Below are 15,854 nucleotides of genomic sequence, written 5' to 3'. Positions count from 1 at the left end.
TTGATTTGGAATGAGCTTAAACAATTGATATGGTGTGGTGATTTAAGGTTTGGAGAGGAAGCAGTTTTATCTCCATAATGTGTCATTAGGAAGATTTGAAATAAAATAGTTAGAGATGAACTCTACTGCCAATTGTGTCCCTGCCCCTGCACGCATCCTGAGCCACTAAACACACTGATTGCAATGAGTCTCCTCTGGTTAATTTTCTTCCATAATGGTGGTAACTTGCAGCTGAGGCCATAGGATGTTTCAAAATTATTTATGCAATGTTAGCCACTCTTTTGGACCCTGGATCTATTTTGTTTTTCACAGTGAGAGCAAGAGCAAGAAATAGGTTAGCTGGGGACAGGCTCCGAGTCCCAGTCACCCTGCAGAAACAAGTGAGCTATTAATTGAGTGTTCTGTTAATATCATAGGGGCCTATGAAATATTCAGCTCCCTAACTGAGTTATTAAATGAGATCAACTTGCTGAGTAGCATGTTACTGATTATATTTATTCTCTGTTTTTCACTCGAATTTCAAGTGCAAAATTAACCCACAATGATCTCAGGAGCCTGAGAAATATATTATTTTAATCACTCTTTCTTCAAGCATTATAGATGAATTTAGCATGAGGAAGCCAGTGATTATATTTTGGAAGTGAGAAATACATCCCTTGATATGGTAGTAAGAGATGCATTTTTCTTTCTTTACTTTCTCATTTCAAAGTATTGTCTGTTGGGAGGCACAACATGGCCAGCTTAACTTGGCTTTGGAATCTGCTAAAAACATTTCCTTAACCATGAACTTGAGACAGTGGTTAGAGTAAATTATTGGAATCTCTATAATGTATTATCAGTAAGAACTGTACCTTTGAAAAAGTTTAAAAGTTAAGTATATTTAATGATGCCTAACATATTTTATTGGCTGTGTTTAACAAAAGGCACTATGCCGCAGTTGTTTTTGACAAGCATGAAAACATCACAGCATGAGACTGCAAAAGGAATTATGGAGAGAAATTACAAGTGATCCATCTCTCAATGAATTATCCACCTCAATAGCCCGCAGAACTCAGCTACCAATTAACACCTACTTTATTACATGTTGGGATGTACTTAATAACTTTCATGTGTTTATGCACTATTACCTTGACTGATGCCTCTTGTACAATTAGGCATAATTGGCATATCAATATGCAAAAGTTAAAAGGATTAACCCTCTTAAAACTAATGAGCATTTCTGTATCCAGCTGCTAAATGAGACAAAATTAGCATTTTTCACTTTTGGGCAGGATTTTATCATGCAGTTTCTCATTGTTGATATTACCTTGTTACATAACTTTAGTTTGGAGGGTTATATGTGGGACGGCTAGAGAATCAAGAGTTTTCCAAAGTTAAATTAGCTATAATTATCCCAGGTTTTGTTTCCGCATACTTAGCCTGGGCAATATGTATTCCTCGATAAGGAACAAAAATAAAAGTTACTTTTGGTTATGGGTGCTCAGTGCATAATTATATAAAAGGGGTATTTTAGTGAGGATATGTCATTTCACCGAGAAAACTTGGCTCAGAGATACTGTATTGAAAGCTTGCCATGGCACTAATTTTCTTTCTGTCTCAGTTCTTTTCATCTTTTTTTTCCATGTACAATTTTCTGACTAGATACTGACAGAATGTAAAGTATTGTGGCATATTTATTCAAACAAGCCTGTTAAAGATATCTGCCCAGGCTAAACTAAGAACTTGATTTTTCAGAAGTTGGAGGTTGGGATGAGGTCAAGGGGGGAGGTTTTGAACTTAGGAGAAGTGAGAGGAGATATATACTAAAAACATGTGCATAGGTTCACATGCAGTATGGTTTGCTGTAACAGAGACACATACATTTAATCTGTACAGAAAAAAATTGAGTACTTAGAGATTATTTATGTATTTTGCATCCTATTAAATTATCTATGGTGTATACATACTATTTTTCACTCACATATCAACTATGCAAAGCTAATATGGACTTATTGGAGTATATAATAACACAAGTATCTGATATCACATTATTATTATTTCACTTACTATGAAAAATGATAAAAAAAGATGCCAGGGTCAAAGCAATTATATAATTTTGTCATTAATTCATAAATTCCTCTTTACAAATTTTGCTTAAATAAAAATATGTTTAATATGACAACTCAGAACACAATATAAAATTCTATGTTTGTCGTAAGAGCCTCTATTCCTGGTATCTTAAATTGAGGAGTAATTTGAAATATAAACATTTATTCAGCCCTAAGCTATGCAAATACAGGCAAATTTACTTGTTGAATTAGAAGTTTTGATTGCTTAAGTGCTGCAGGGAAACATTCCAGAAAAGCAGGTATCAATACTCCATTAGTATTTTTGTTAGTGGGATGCATCATTTTCGCTACACACCAATTATTTTTATGTGCTTAATAAGACCAATGCCTTTTCAAAATTCCAAGAGGCTACTCTGCTTCCTAAGACATGTTGGAGAGCTGGGAAGGTTTGGACCTAGAGTGACATGGTTAGTAAGAACGTGTATCTGTGAGAGCCATCTGGAAACCATCCTTGGTGGGGAGGGAAAGCTCTGTGGTCACAGTGATTTGTTGTTGTACTTGCACTCTGGGCACTGGAGTGAGACCTCTTTAAGGTGGACTGCTGATTTACCCAAATGTGCTAAACACAGAAGCAGAAGGCTTAGCAAGCCTACATGGGGGCAAGTAGAGTGCCTCTTTAAGGGCTAAAGAGGCTAATATGCAATCAGAAAATAGCCAATGCAAAACATTTAATGTGGCTTTGATATGATTTATAAGATTGATGTCCAGCCTTCTAGACAGTTTAGAATAGAAATTAATGAAGAGCTTAAATAGCCCCAGTCAGGGAACTACAGACATAGGATTTGCAGGCAGGAGCAGTGCCGGCATTTAATACTGGTGTCTTAAGCAGCAACATGTATGAACACTCACCATTTCCATCTCATAAACCTCGCAGAAGTGCATCACTGCATTCCTGGCCGTCACAGACAGGGATGTATATATATATATATATATATATTTTTTTTTTAGTGTTCAAATGAAGGTTTAGGTCAAGCCATTCCTAACCATTTACGTACAATACTCCATGCACTTCTGTTAACAGACAGTGGCCCTTCATTTTTTCATTTTAATATGTTATAAGAAAAAAGAGGAAACAATTTTCTTTTGTTTCTTACTTCTGTGATTGTAGGCTACTTGCCAAAGTTGTGGCTAGCTAAAAAGGCAGACATAAAAATTGCTACTAAAAATATAAGCCTTCTGTTTAGCAGAGATTTTGAGAAATATTATGAGGCTGTAGGACTTATCCATGTTTACTTCAAATCAAGCTTATAGTTAGGTTTGAGGCTTTGTTTGTATAAATTGTCCTGAAGTGGATCCTGATATTTAATTAAAATGACACTAAATCACATTGAATTGATAAGACTTGGCATCTCAAACAAAGGTAATTGCCCGTATTGGTTTTGTGTAAAAATAGCACTGCTTGGAAAATGTGCAGCCAACACAGACTGTCAACTCCATTTATAGATCAATATGTGAAAACCATTGATCAGGCAGGCATGTATAACAGTAACACTTTGCATTTATTTGTTGTTTTTATACCACATTAAGGCTTACAGGATTATAGCCTTCCTAAATATTTTGACTTCCTCATAAATATATGATCTGTTGCATGTTAATTAAATGAGAGGCTGCAACCATTTCTAAAACTGTTTTTAGTTTGATGATTTCCTTTTATTGCTGTGGATCTTATGATCTGAAAATGGATTAGTTTCCTTCTGCATAAAGATTATTAAAGCTTATTTTAATGTGTCCTATTTAATGTAAGATGTGATTGCCTTTTTGCTTTGAAAAATATACAGACAATTATTTTCTCTTAGCGAGTAGATGATCTTTTTTTATTAGCTGGGCATTCTCACACTCAGGGTAGAATTATTTCCTGACATATTTTGTGCACCCTGTAGATGACAGGTCTTCTTGATTTCTCCTGATAAAATTTATTTTCTTTCTTTTCTTTTTATCTTGCTCTGTAGCACAGTCATCTGATCACAAACATTATGTAGAAAATAAACTGATCATCTCAATTAGATTCTAGACACACACAAATATAATTTGAATTCTATTTTTCTGATTGGAGAACAAGCCTTATGAACTGTTCTTACATACTGCATTCTGCAGTTAAATCTTTCTTATCTCATCAGTGTAAGGACAGTGTTTTGTTCCTAATCTTTATTGGACTATTGTGGATGACATTTGTAAGCCATTTTGGTTTATAAGGAAAAGCTGGAGGACAGTGGAGTGAGACTCTTCATAGATCCAAACCTCTGATATGACTACGCAATAATGTGTCTTCCACTGCAATTTTCTTTGCCACTGATAGGTCAATTTTGTTGAGAAATCTTTTTATATCCTCTATATACATTAGGCGTACTGCTTTCAAGACAAAACTTGGTTTTATATACGATATTAAAACAGTAATAAAAGAGACAAGATTTCAGAAATAACAAGAAAAAAGAAAGAAAGAAGGAAATCATGGAATTCAAGGGTTACCTAAGGTAACTAGTCTGCTGTGAAGCAAAAACGTTTATTAGCTAGATTTTTGATTTTACATAAAATGCCCTGGAGGAGAAAAGAAGAATCAAAAACCACTAGAGATTTCTTTCCTTGTCCTTGCCATCCCATGTTATCTCATGCTGTGAAAAATCTTTAACTCTGTTTACCAAGCACAAATTGGACTTGCCAAAGGTTCAGGAAGTTTTCTCTGTGGTGTAGAGTCTGTACCTCAAAGAATGAGCCAGACTCTTGAGTTCATGTTCATGGTTGCATCGTTTCCATTTTAACTTGAGCATAGCTAAATTTGTTTATAATCTCCTACTGATTGAACATGGCGCTGAATGTACATGAGATACATTTTTTTTAAGTTAGTCCTCTGATTACTAATTTGAATCCAAAACTCTAACCTTGTTAGCATCTGGACTTATTTCCATAATAACAACCCCTTCAGAACCTACAAAGTAATGAATAATTGACAACAAATGAAATGTTTTGATAGTTGTCGGCACAAAGCATGTTTAATGTTTTGTGTTGCTTCCTAGCTAATTATGTAGATGACACATTTGTCAGACCTTGACTGCCATTAGAAACGTGTTTCCAGAGGGGAGAAAAACAGGCTATTCATAGAGTAATTAACTAGAATGCTCAATGACCTGTGAGAGATTCAAATCGCTGCCAGTTCAGACATTGTTTTGTTACAGAAGCAGAGGGGTAATTAAAATTCCAAATTACAGTCCTATGATGGAGCATTTGTTTGTTGACAGTATACTCTTACTCTAGTTTGTTAATTCTTTTTTAAATTGCTTTTAATCCATTTTATAGCTTTAGGAGTTCCGTCTTTGAATTTACTGACAACTAATATTATGGTAAATTGTACTTCAATGGAGTACTGCTTGCCTCACAGTTTCAAAGGAGCACAAGGTGGGTGGGGTAAAAATAGCTCCTTTCCTAAACTGACATATCAGGTCTGTCAGTGGGAGTGTCACTAAAGTGGAACATCTTGTTAAATACTGCATTTCCAGTTCTGAATTGGGGAAAATGTCCTGGCAGAAAATACAGAGATAAAATGGGAAGCAACTACAAACATCTAAAAAGGAGGAAAAAAACCTAATATCCCTACATGAAATGATTTATTAAGGTGTTCTGTTAACAAAGAGGAGGGGAGAGAGGTGAGAGCTGAGGTTGATTTGGGAAAAGGTGCTGAGTTCAAGGCAGAAGATGCAACAGTATGTAAGGAAAGCACCTATGGATCACTCAAAAAAAGGGCATTTTTGTAGCGGTACCTTCAACCTCAGCTCAGTAACAAATATAAGATAATAAGTATTAGCCGTAAATTTTTTCAAGGCATTATTGGCGTAGTCTTACAAATCTGGAAGGCTGACATAGTCTAAAAAAATTCAGCTCAAGAGAAATATTTATTTAGGTTGCTGAAAGTGAGAATATAGTTTTATTAAAAAGATCTGACAGAAGTCACACGGTGTTGGATGCAAGCGAGCTGACAGAGGCTTCCAGTGAATGTTGATTATCCCGAAGTCACTGTCAGCTAGGATTGATTTTCACTTTCTCCGTTTATGTAACGGTTCCTGTAATACAGCTGACCCCGAATCACGTTAACTTGTCATTTCTCTGCATGGATCAAGAAGAGATGAGCTGAAAATAGCTAGATACTGACCTTGAACTTGCCAGAAAAGTGAGAAGTGACAGTGGGGTTTTTCTGTAGTACATGTACAAAGATTAAGGCAAACTGTTCCTCTGTTGAGTTCACTGTAGCAGCACAAGGGGGCAGAGCAGTACTAGAGATTACAGGTAAAACAGATTCTGCACCAGCATGTAAAGGCTCTGAAATACCAAGTTAAGCCAGAGGTCTCATTTTACATCTGAGTGTAGACATAAAGGAGAATTACTGATGAATCAAAATCTTGGGTCCCCTGATGTTCATAATCAGTAATCTAAAAGTGTACATTCTAATTAAAAAAGGTTACCTAATACTCTGTGTGGCAGCAATTATGCTTTTCCACTAAATTATTTGCACCATCTCTTATTTAATTCATATAGTATTCTTTACTCTTAAAATAAGTGTCAAGACTTTGGAATCATAGTCACTACTATTAAGAGGATTTTATGGAAAATTCCTAAGGTGATATGTGTCATTTCAGGTACAATTATATCAGAAGCTGAGCAAAGTCTTTTTATACTTATTAAGTATCAAATCCACCAAATTAAAATTGGATAGTGTTATATGGTGATGTACATGCACAAAGAGGTAAAATGCCAAACTGGTAAATAATGTTTGCCATTTGATTTACATTTGTCTATACCTTGTACCTTTTCCTATTTTCAAAAATCAGTTTTCAAAAATCATCATTATAACCTTGATTAATCTAAAACACAGTATGTTGAACGTTGTGCTTTGACTACTAGCACTAAGTTAAGCTAAATCATTGCTGTACCGATGCTGAATGTTTCTCATAAATGGCACTCAAAAAACTTGCCAAGTGAAGCAGAGAACTGAAGTAGGTTGAGAAACAGAAGAAAAAACACTGACTTGATTATCCCCTAGGTTGTAAATGCCTTATGCAATGGCATGATAGCATCTTTGCATGTGTGATGGCACAGTAAATTGCAGACCTCTATAGTAACAAGATCCTTTCTTGCATACAATGGATTCTTTCTCTGTGTGTACACACACATACACACACACATATCTATTGTACCTATATATGTATATACCTATTTCAGAAAGAGATGTATATAATTATGTTTTTGAGCTCATTTTTGTATTCTAGGAAACATAACCACAAACATATATTTACAAACTGAAACATCAAGATTGCTTCAATACTCTTCTCCCCATAGATTTAACACAGGACAAACTGACAATGTAAAGATCTGAGAAATAAGTAGAATTCCAGTTTCAAGGATGGAATAAATAGGAGATCATTTTTGTTACCAGAAATGAGGTTGAAAATATTCAGAATACCTATGTCATCACAGAACTCTATAATACCTAGTTTTTGGCCTCACATAGAAGAAAAATCTTGTGCTTCTAGAATATAAGTTCTCCAGCATAGGTTTTGGGTATGTGTGTGTGTGTGTAGGAGGGGTGAGGATGGGATGGATTTATAGTTATAAAATTGGTGTGTCTCAAACTGACGTCTTTGAAAGCAGTTGTGAGGAGCAGTCACATTCCCTTAGTGACACAAGTCTACACGATCTTTTGCATTCCTGCTTGTAGGAGTGTGCAGAAGACCTTTTGCATGCCCTCTCCCAGTGGTAGAAAACCCATTAGTAAATGGTTGGTTAGCTTCTGCTTCTGAGGTCAAGGCAGGCATAAAGGTGTTGGCTGCTAAAACACTTCCCCAGAGTTGTTTTTTCCCTTCCCTTCAGTATGTAAGGCTTTTAATAAGGGACTTTAGTCCCTCATGTGTTCAGATTCAGTTTATTGTTGCCATCTGTTTAATTACCCTCTCAGGTTTGTGTTGGGAAGCATGAAAGTATTTTATCCAGTCTTTGAATCCCTGTGTTCCTAAAGAGATGTGGGCAAAGTACACGTCAGTTTTCAAAGAGCATATTAAAAACTGATAAGCAGAACCATCTCCAAACAATACTGTGTAAGAAAAAGACATTATTTTTTACATTAATTCATGTTGCAAGTAATTAGCAAATGTTCAGCAGTGTAGCACTTTCTCCCAGAAATGATGCCATCTTCTTTACATGCATTTTGTATGCTTCTCCTTTTCAGATGAGGAATTTTTATGTTTCCCATTCACTTCCAAAGCATTGGCAGTAAGTTTACTGGGAGAAGGACATGGGATTTGAGTTGTAACACAGTGTACAGCTGTCATAGGTTAAGCAAGTTTAAGGATATGCTAAATTGGGAGATAAATCATTTATCCCAAAAATGAGGATAGAATCTTTGGAGAAGATGAAAGTATCCAGAGGAAGTTCAGTTACTTAATTATTTATCCTCTTCCTCTTCATTATTATTATCACTATTGATTTCCATCCTTATATTTTCTGGTGAAGCACCAGCATGTTGTTTCTGGTGACTGTAGTCACCACGATATAGTGCCTTTTTTTCATGTGTAAAACCTTTGATAACAAAGTTACATTGACTGAGGTGGACCTCACTCATTTATGTCTAAAGTATTTTATACACCACCATTTGAGTGAAATAAAACATAATATAAAATGGAACAAAACCAAATTCTGGTATTTAAATAGCAAAAAAATTGTGGTGGTCTGGCTCTGAAAACCAAAAATAAATAAATAAATAGATCAGGTGATTATACTTCATAAATAAAACAAAAAATCTAAATGGCTACTGATGTTTTATTTTTATTTATCTGTGAGGAGGTGATTTCAGTTGTGTTGCTTTTTTTTCTCCTGAGATTCCAGGATATTGGATTAATAATGTATTTGAAAGCATCTAGAATTATAGTCTTGTTTTTTTATGTGAATGCCCTTCCACAATATCATAAACACAAACTAGAGCTATTCTTGCCTCATAATCTTATTTATTTCAGTGGAGGAGGAGCAGTAAAGATGACACTAACTTTCCTCCACTACTTTTGGACACCTGACCTGCTTTCTTTCCCACAGGGTAAAAGGAAGCTGCAGTCTTCATATTTCCAATGAGAAGGGACATGTGTCTCCTTGCATTGAATTGTCTTAGATCATATCATGTAGCACAAAGTGACCCAATATAGGAAGACAGGAAAACAAAGTGACAGTTTTGTTTGCTCAAATATAAACACCAACATCAAAATGTGGAGGCAAAACCTAGAGGCCCATTGCTATATCACAGGAATTAAATAGCAAGACTTGATATTCTGTACTTGTATAAAATGTATTCAAGGCATAGTCTATAATCAGCAGGAAAAGGATAATGAATAAATAAGCTTAGCTCAGGTTAGACAAACTGAGTGTAACTTACTACTGTTTTTAAAGCCCAAAAGAAAGTGAATCTGGCTGATATTTGATAATACATCATGCACCGTGGCTTACCTAGTGATCATAGCCTAACAATGGGTGACCTGCCATGTCAGCTTCCTCTTTTACCACGAACTATTGACAGTGTTAATGCCAGTAACATGTGATCAGACAGACAGGAAAGAAGTTTACATTCCTGGATGTGCTATCCTTAACCTCCATGCTTTTAATATCATGGCATAAAAAAAACAAAGAAAAAGAAAAGGAAAGAAGGAAGGAAAGAAAGATAGAAAGGAGGGAAGGAAAGACATTTTCTTTTTTTGTCTTGAAAATACTGAAGAATAAGATTTTACTGTCACAGAGATTATTAATTTGGCATCTTCATGGTTCCATTTACAACACCTTTGGGTTAATAAAGCTCTAAATATAAGGGAACATTATAATTGTTATTTTTACCCTGAAATCTTCTAGCTTATATTAAAAAATCCTAGAAAATGTTACTCTAATAGGGTGTGCTAAAGTCCCTGCATTAATAATTTCCTGCTCACTAGTTGTCATCATCCCAACCCTGAATTAGGTGATCAAGTCAACTACTTTTATCTGTTCATTCATTAGTTCACTCTTTTATTCATTTGGCAGATACTTATTGGCACCTATATGTTAGAACTGCTTTGAAAGCTGGGGACACAAAACAAAAAGGTTCTGTCTTCTCTTGGAGTTTACATTCAAGTGAGATAGAATCCTTGTCTTGGGATAGCCCAGGCTAGACCTGTTTGCTTCCTAGATTTCATCATTGTCACCATCAGTGTCTCCTCACTCTCAATACTGGCACTGGCATCCTGTACCTTACATTTTGTCACAAATATTGTACACAACATTTAAAATGACCTATGAAATAAGAGACCTTCACCGTGTTTTCCCCACATGCATTTCTCTGTGTTGTAAATCTCAAATGAAATTAAAAAAAAATTGAAATTGTGGAAATTCCATTGATTTGCCTACTTCAAACTCTTTGCACACTCTAACCTATTCCTCATGTCTTGTTTCTTTTGGTAGATGCAAGTTATTAGATTACTTTCTTTGGTAACAATTCAAGTTGCAAGTATTCTTAACTGGCTAAACTTATAATGCCTTTTTCTTCATCACCATTCTTATTCCCCCGTTCTTAGTCTTTATGAACTTGTAATAAATGTTTAACTGGTGTAGAAATAATGCTTTTCATGAATACAAATTAAAAGTATTAGTATGTATACTTGACATCTATGACTGTTTTGCTTTCAACGTGAAAACTTGATACAGATCCAATTTAGACTTTTTACAGAGCATTCAAAATTTTCACCAAGTTCTTGACTTAAACAAATGCAGGTAGAAATAGAGTTTAACATCCAGGTTTTGAAATAAACCAATCAGTTGACCAGTTTAAAGATTTAGCAACACCTAAAGCAAAATGATTCTTAGAAATTTCTGAATAAAGTCATACCTCCCTTTATTTCACTTCACAGATACTATTTTTTTATGAATTGAAAGTTTATGGCAACTCTGAGTCCAAGTCTATTGCTGCTATTTTTTTCCAACAGCATTTGCTCATTTCATGTTTCTATGTCACATTTTAGTAATTCCTGTGATATTTCAAACTTTTCATTATTATTATATTTGTTATGGTGATGTGTGATCAGTGATCTTTGATGTTACTGTTGTAATTGTTATGGAATTTTTTAGAAATAAAATATTTTATAATTAAGGTATGTAATTTTGTAGATGTATTGCTGTTGCACAAATAATAGACTACTGTATAATATAAATATAATTTTATATGCACTGGGAAACCAAAGCATTCATGCAAATAGCTTTATTCTGATATTAGCTTTATTGTGGTGGTCTGAAACCACATCCACAGTGTGTCTAAGACCTGTACTTGATCATACACAAAATAGGTTCTTTTGAAACCTCACAATTTCTTATTTTTGCAAGAGTGCATAATTGGACAGCAGTCTTGCTACAAGAATGGACAAGGAAACCCAGATGAGATCCTGGATGCATTAAAGAGAATTCCTTTGTACCCTTTGACTCTCAATCTGTGCTTCTCTCCACTCATGCTGACCCTGATGATTCGGAGCTTCCCCCTTAGCGTCTGACTGCTTAGCTGAATCCAGGCTTGGAACATTTGTGTTCTCCAAGATCGCTAACATATACCTAGAACTCTGATAGCTTTCTTTTACTTATGCTTCAAGGACTTGTTTAAGAACAATATTGACTTCATATATACTAGCGACAAGAGGCTAAAACAGGAGTTAGAAACAATGGCTGACCTAATTTGGCCATAAGTATTTTTCTTTCTGGGGTGGTATTTTAAAATTTTGAATTTGAAAGCTCTTAGTTGCAGCTGCAATATCTTCATTAGTTTATGCTACCTGGTTGGCCCTGAAGACATTTCATTTTGTGATCTTAAAGTTATTCAAGTTACTATTCAGAATTGAGAGCATAATGTATCCAGTCAGAAGATGACAATTGTTAGCTATCAATTTGAAAATGTAGAAGATGACAATTGTTAATCATACATTTGGAAATGTAGTCTCTACAACATTTAACTGGCAGCGTGAAAATATTCTATTATATTGCTAAATATGAATTTTCTTATTCAAATTTTTCCATTTGGGATTAATTTCAATTTTAGACTCTTACATTATTATAAATTAACAAACAACTTGCTGCCCTTTGGACAACACTAAAAACACCTGTGATTATCCAAGGAAATAGTGTTCTCTTGTCGTCAAGTTATTTTCTATTTTTTCTAGTTTATCTATATTTTAACTTTTGTGAGTTTTGTTAAATATTTTTCCAAACTTGATGATTAGCTGCTTTGTATTTAAAGTAATGCAGTGCACTTCTAAATATTATAAAAAAGAATCACACCAGGCCCTTAGAAATGAGAAATGATGCTATCTGTCTGTTCACAATATTATACAAAATTTAAATCAACTTAAATTTGACTAGTCATCTTATTACTTATCATTTATTTTACATTTTTACTAATTAAACTTAATTTGTAGAGTATTAAACTTTGTTAGAATTTTTATTTCTTTTCCAATTGACATGCAATATCCCATAAAAAATGAAGCACACGGAAAATGGACTCTGCAACATCTCAACTCAACTCCTTATTGCCAAATTTTTTTTCTGGAGTATTGGCTTTACCAAATTGGAAACTGTAGGCCTTTATGGAGAGAAGTCAGGGTCACAGGAGGAAGAAAAATAAAACACCTTTGAAACAAGATCAAAAGGCTCTCAGAGATCTCTAGACTTTATCTTGCATTTTAAATCCAACCTAAAGATCTGTTTTATCTGGCCCAGGAGTGCTTTTTCCTTCCTGTATTTTAATTGATCTGACATTTTAATATCGTGAGCTTTCACAAAAGTCTGTGTATATGACACATCTCAAAATATCATGTATTCTGGCAACAGAGGGCTGGCTCCCCAAAAAACAGGCAATAACCAGCTAAAGGTAAGTAGATGTTGCTCTGTCTAGATAGGGCATGTGGCCTCTAGTTCACAGCACTCAAACCATGTCCCTTTCACTGGGTCCTGAGTTGGCAATGCCAGCTTTAGCATATCTATTCCAACCTTCTTTAAATGTTCGCTATGGACAAAGAGAAACTGTGTTATCATTCAGGTAACTGCAAAACTCATGTTTCCATTGAATATAACTTCTGTAAGTTGCCTTTTCTAGGTGGGAATAAGGTTTGGAAATACATTTCTGTATTTTAAGTGGTTATTTACATAAATGAAACTTTGGAAAACTCGCTCCTCTGCTGATTCCTAGAGATGCTAATTAAAGCCCCCGTGGCACACAAATCTCCAATGACAAATCAAAGAGTCAGGTCATGGAGAGATGTGGCAAGCCTTTAGCCCTGAAGTGGTCCCTCCAGGTCCAGTCATAACTGTCAGGACAAGTGTCATACAAAGGTTGTAATGCTCTCGTTTGTTGGTTATAAGTTGGGTACATGTTCAGTGTTTTGACCAGTAACACTTGACTCTAGCTAGGATTAGAATGATTTTTAGGCAATGTAAGCCAGGCATAAGTCATTCCCTCAAGTACATTTACATGATGGCTACCTTCACTTGTACTCCCTAGGAGCAAACAGGAGTCTGGAGATTATAAACATGAACTAGCGTTGAGCAGACCTAGGAGAAAAACCTGGCTATGCCTCTTACTTACTGTGCTATTTGGGGCAAATTTCTTCATGGTTTGGGGGCTTCCTATGTCCACATTTTTAAACGAATGTAAAAATATCAGTTACCTATAGACCAATGAAGATTAAAGGAGATGCTAATTGTGATATCTGCGCACATAAGAAGTATTCAAAATTATAGAAAATTTCTATTATAATCATGCTATTTATTTGAATAATGTTCCCCAACCTGGCTCTATAGCTTTGAGCTGTCCTGTGGGCCCCATGCTGTTTGACCAACACCTTTCAGAAAACTGGCTCCAATATTCATCTGTGTTCTGAAACACTTTGATTCAACTACCTGAATTCTTACTCGACCTGTTCTTGATTTATTTAAGCTTCTGATTCTTCAACAGATATTTTCTGATATCTGATACTGTTTTTACAGTAATGCCTGCTGGTTCTATCCTCAGCTATGATTCAGAGTTAGCTCTTATGTTACAATAACACACATGTTTTTATTGAGGGGCATCTATTACGTACATGGCACTATGCTAAGTGTTCTAACAGAGACTTGATTAAACCCTCAAACTAAATGATAGAACTGAGACATGGATGACTGATACTAAAGCCCAATCTTTGGCCATTCTAAGCCACAGTCGGTATTATAGAACCTAAGCCCTGAAAATCTGCCCTGCTATAGATCCCATGGTGACATTCTGCTGTCTTCACTCTGGCTCGGAGAACAACTGAGAAGCAGCTACGTATTCTGTTTTTATGCCAATTAAAATTCTCTTCAACTTTACCTAACATATTTTCAACCGGCTTTTCCCTCATCTGAACTCCTATAGCAATTATTCATTTTATTAATTACATATTTTTTTCATTACATACAGCTTTAGTGTATTCCTTTGTTTTATTTTTAAAAATTATTGGGCTTCATTGTTGTTCAACTTTTTATATTTTCATATTATATATCTCCTACTAATGTGAAAACTCCTAAAAGTCAGACATCATGCCTAAACTCAACTGAACCTGGCTGAAAATGAGCGTTTAATATTTTTTTTTACAAGTAAAGTTCTTTTAAAAATTTAAAATATTATGTGGCTAGTAGCACCTAATTATATCTCTTCCAGTTTCTGAAAAAAAAAATCTCTGTAACAAAAATATATAATTTTTGATCTATACAATAAGATTAAGAAAAAATTAGAATCTAGGAGTATCTCATAACTATAAAAATAAAGAAGCTGAATTGAGAACAGGAAAACCTGAATAGTCCATCTATGCTTCTCATCATGGACAGTGAAGTCATCATTGCACCCACTGAGGCTGAAATACATAGCTCATCTCTTTGACTGCCTGCTTTGTAATTCAGAAATTATGGCATATGTGCCAACCAAAAACCAGGCAAGAATCCCTGTGCTGCACAGGTGTTGTTTTATGAAACAACCAGAATTCTGGTGCTCTTTATCCTTTCCCCACCTTTTTATATCCACTCAGAGACTGAAACTCCCAGAAAATACCATTGTAGAGATAGTAGGGAATTGGCAGTGGGATAAGGCATCATTGGAATTATAGTAACCACAAATATATAACTAAAGGTGGAGCTAGAATTACCATGAACAGGGTGGGCTGGGACTTGATTTTCTATACACATACATATGTAAAATTATATTTAATTATATATGCATATATAATTTAATATAATTAACATTACATTTAATTATATATGCAAAATATGTATACATCTATATACTACACATAATAATATACATTATTGATAGAAAATTGCACATAAATATTATTTAATTATATATAATTAAATTATATATGTATGTATACATATATACGTGTGTGTGTGTGTGTGTGTGTGTGTATAATTAGTCCATTATATCAGAGAATAAGGCAGGGAAAACTAAGTGATGTTCCTACCTGTATCCAGCAGAACTATATTTGGACGTCTTATTAACTAATAATTTGATGGAGAATGGTGTTTGCCCGACTGCTCTCAAGTTGTTTGATCTAAGGTCAGCCACCCATGTGGATAATGAACCTTTGTAGCCATTATAGATTACACTTGGCCCCATGGAAGAGAGATGTAAACATAATGGCTTAAATAACTGTTGGGCTTATTTTTGTGTGTAGCAACAATGCAGAGGTAGTAACTACCTGGCAG

At 34.9% G+C, this 15,854-nt stretch overlaps 1 protein-coding gene across 4 annotated transcripts in view; it reads left to right on the top strand.

The window, feature by feature from the left end:
• The window catches only part of ARHGAP15 (Rho GTPase activating protein 15), a 619,196-nt gene that overhangs the window by 28,071 nt on the left and 575,271 nt on the right, over positions 1–15,854 (top strand). The window lies entirely within an intron of this gene.

The sequence above is a fragment of the Sus scrofa genome, chromosome 15 (genome assembly GCF_000003025.6).
Source record: "Sus scrofa isolate TJ Tabasco breed Duroc chromosome 15, Sscrofa11.1, whole genome shotgun sequence".
NCBI classification, from domain to species: domain Eukaryota; kingdom Metazoa; phylum Chordata; class Mammalia; order Artiodactyla; family Suidae; genus Sus; species Sus scrofa.
This window is presented reverse-complemented; position numbering and strand designations above follow the sequence as displayed.